Raw genomic sequence first — 3,366 nt, 5'->3', positions numbered from 1 at the left:
CGATTGATCTATAATTGACGTAAATTAATACCGCAAATATTAGTTAACCATTACAGTAATAAATTCTAGTGACTCTTTGCCACTTTCCTTAATTAAAAAAAATAAAATTAAAATTAAAATGAAATATTAAGACAATTACTGTATAGGTTGTTGTTAAATTATTTCTTTTAAATTAAGGAAAGAAATGACGTAGTCTTTCATTTTTGCTATATATACTGCCCTAATCTGACCATTTTCTTCCCTAGCCTCCAACAAGTTTTCAGTCAACAAATTTCAACATTTTTTCAATTTCCCATTCAATGGCATCATCATCCTCCTGCGCTAGTTCATCGAAGAAGATCGTCCTTAAGACTAATGATAAGGAGTTTTTCTTTGTCGATGAAAATGTTGCATTACAATCTGTAACAATCAAGCACATGATAGCCGATCTCAGCGACATCCAAGGCCAGATTATCCCGTTACCAAATGTCGACGGAAAGACTCTTGGTAAGGTCATCGAGTACTGCAAGATGTACGAGGCTGAAAGAACTGATCGCGACGCTGATGATGACCTAATTAAGCCGTGGGAGGAAAAGTTCTTGGAAGAACTTGATCAAGACACCTTCTTTGATGTTATGCTTGTAAGTATTTTCTTTATTTGTTTTTAATTTTATTTTACTTTTGATTTTTTGAGTTTCTTTGGTTTTTTAACTAACTTTTTTTAAGGCTAATTATGTTATTATTATTATTATTTTTTTTTTTTTTTGAGGTAAAATTTACTGTTTTTTATGACTGATTTAATTTTTAAGGGTTTAGAACTAATATATAAAATAAGTTGATCTACCATGTTTAAAGGTTTGTAATATATGAAATACAATTGCGCAAATTTCTATCTATTAATCTGAAAATTTAACCAATAGAGTTGGTTATGTTGGTCCGTCCCAAAATAATTGCACGTTGGACATTTTTTTTTTTTAAATATTCATATATTAACTTTAACTATATGTTTTTATAAGCTTAATAACTATTATGTTTTTTTATTTTTTTTTCAATGATAAAATTAATTAAAATCATATTTTTTGTCTCGAAACTCATTTTTTATTTTCAAAAATTAAATATTTAATTTCAGAAAATGATTTTAGTTTCCATAAATAGTTACCAAAAAATTTAATTTGATTATAAATTAAAATTAATCAATTGCCCTTCATTGCTCTTTATCCAAAAATTAAAATTATTTTTGAAATTTTATTGATTTAATTTATCAATTCGTTAATTGATTCATTAAGGTTTTGATTAATAAATTTCATTAATCAATTCATTCATATTGTTTTAGTTTTTTCAATTTTGATGATAAGAGATTTTTTCTTCAATATTTCAAGAACAATGGATTTTAATCTTGGTTAACCAAGAATTGAAAAACCATTGTTCTTGAAAATTTGTAGAACAAATCTCTAATGTTTAAATATTGAAAAAAAAACCTATATGAATGAATTGATGGAAGAAATTGATCAATCAAAACTAATATTGAATCATTGAATGAATTGAATGGAAAAATTTTAAAATATTTTGATTCGGATGAAAAATGATGAGACTTTATTTTATTTATTTTTAAATCAAATTTTGTGTAATTTTATGAAAACTAAAATGATTTTAAGAAATTACGATAAATAATTTTTGAAATTATAAATGAATGTAGAATTATAAAAATGATTTCAATTTAATTGGCATTAAAAATAAATCAAAAGTAACTGTTGACGTGTATAATTTCAGCCAATCACATTGTGCCTATTAAGTTAAGCTAATGATAATTGAGTACAACATCATAACGTCAAAGGGTCAAAATAATGCATCGACATGTGTGTATAATTTGAACGTGTCAATTTTTTCTTGGATATATAGAGAGAGTTTAAACTAGGGTGTAAGCCTGTAAGGTGCGCCCAAGGGTATTTTTGTTCATTTAATATTATTTTGCTCATTTTATATACTTTTACGTGAACTCTGTTGTGATTTTATAATATATGATTAGATCTGCTTGAATTCTTAATTTTCTTAATTTATTGGAATATAATTTTACTGTTTTAGTGTGGATACTCCCCATGTATGTGAGAATTATGTCAATTTGGGTTTCAAACCAGTTGAATTAAAACGATTAAATCATCGAAATTCACATTTCAACATTTTGTGCGTGAATTTGTATGTCATTTGGAATTTATCGAGTTATGTACACTCACAAAACTTAGCTTTTGATATCACTTGATATGGATGTATAAATGTTTGTAATAGTGAAAAGTTGCATGATAGGCATTCAACTATTGTCTAAAATCACATAATTAATTCTTAAGTTTAATAATCTTGGAGCCATAACCCTTAATTAAAACACTAATTAGCAATTTGCTGATAAGTATATATTTATTACATGGGAAACAATACCCTCATGTTGTACATGTTGTATTTGTTTCGAATGGAGGTTCGAGTAATCTTTGTGCTATTATTTCTTCCCAAATTGGCTGTCTTTCTTTATCATAAGTGTGGTCTAGCTCTGTAATGAATATATACTTATCTTACATTTACTTAGTCAATCGATCGAGCATTAACTAAACTGATTGTGTGATGATTATATGTAGGCTGCGAACTATATGGACATCAAGAGTTTGCTAATGGCAACATGCAAATATGTAGCCAGGACGATGCAAGAAAATACACCAGAAGAGATCAGGAAGATGTACAACATCAAAAATGATTATACGCCGGAAAAAGAGGAAGAAATTCGAAGGCAGAACCCTTGGGCTTTTGATGCAATCAAACGTGATAATTAAGAGCAGCTCCATCTATTAAGCTTAGTGTTAACCTGCTGCATTTGCATACTTGATGTTTTATCATTTATTGCATTGTTGAATAAGTACTAAGAACAAGAATGTATGTTTTGTTGCTCCGCTACATTTGTGTGCTGGATGTTTTACTTGCTATATTTACTGCTTTATTGAATTAATATCGAGAACAGATTATATCTGAAATTCTAATGAATCTTATTCATAATCATACTTGTATTGGTTGATCGAAAGTATGATGAAATTTATGTAATTAAGCATGTTTATGTTGATCATTTTAGGCTTGGGTAAGGTCTATTCCGATTGGATCGAGTGCAGTCCTGCAGTTGTGAAGTTTAGAATGGGTTAACTTTGGGGTCTGTTAGTTATCTTGTTATAAGATATAGTAAATAAATATCAGCTATATATATTTTAATTGAGCGAAGTTACTCTCGATTTCATTTTACAAAAAAAAAAAAAAAAAAAAAAAAAAAAAATTAAATCATAAACCATTGCAAAAGAAAAAAAAAAGGACTTTTTGTGAAAAACTACCTTATACAAGTCAATTTTTGTGAAAAAC

General features: G+C 27.5%; 1 pseudogene; it reads left to right on the top strand.

Moving 5' to 3' along the window:
* The first annotated feature begins 299 nt into the window (after positions 1 to 299).
* On the top strand, positions 300 to 2,795 carry LOC145592232 (SKP1-like protein 12 pseudogene; annotated as a pseudogene).
* The last annotated feature ends 571 nt before the right edge of the window (positions 2,796 to 3,366 follow it).

The sequence above is a fragment of the Chenopodium album genome, chromosome 18 (assembly GCF_948465745.1).
Source record: "Chenopodium album chromosome 18, dcCheAlbu1.1, whole genome shotgun sequence".
Taxonomy (NCBI): Eukaryota; Viridiplantae; Streptophyta; class Magnoliopsida; order Caryophyllales; family Amaranthaceae; genus Chenopodium; species Chenopodium album.
Note: the sequence above shows the minus strand (reverse complement) of the source record. Positions and strands in the feature narration are given on the sequence as shown.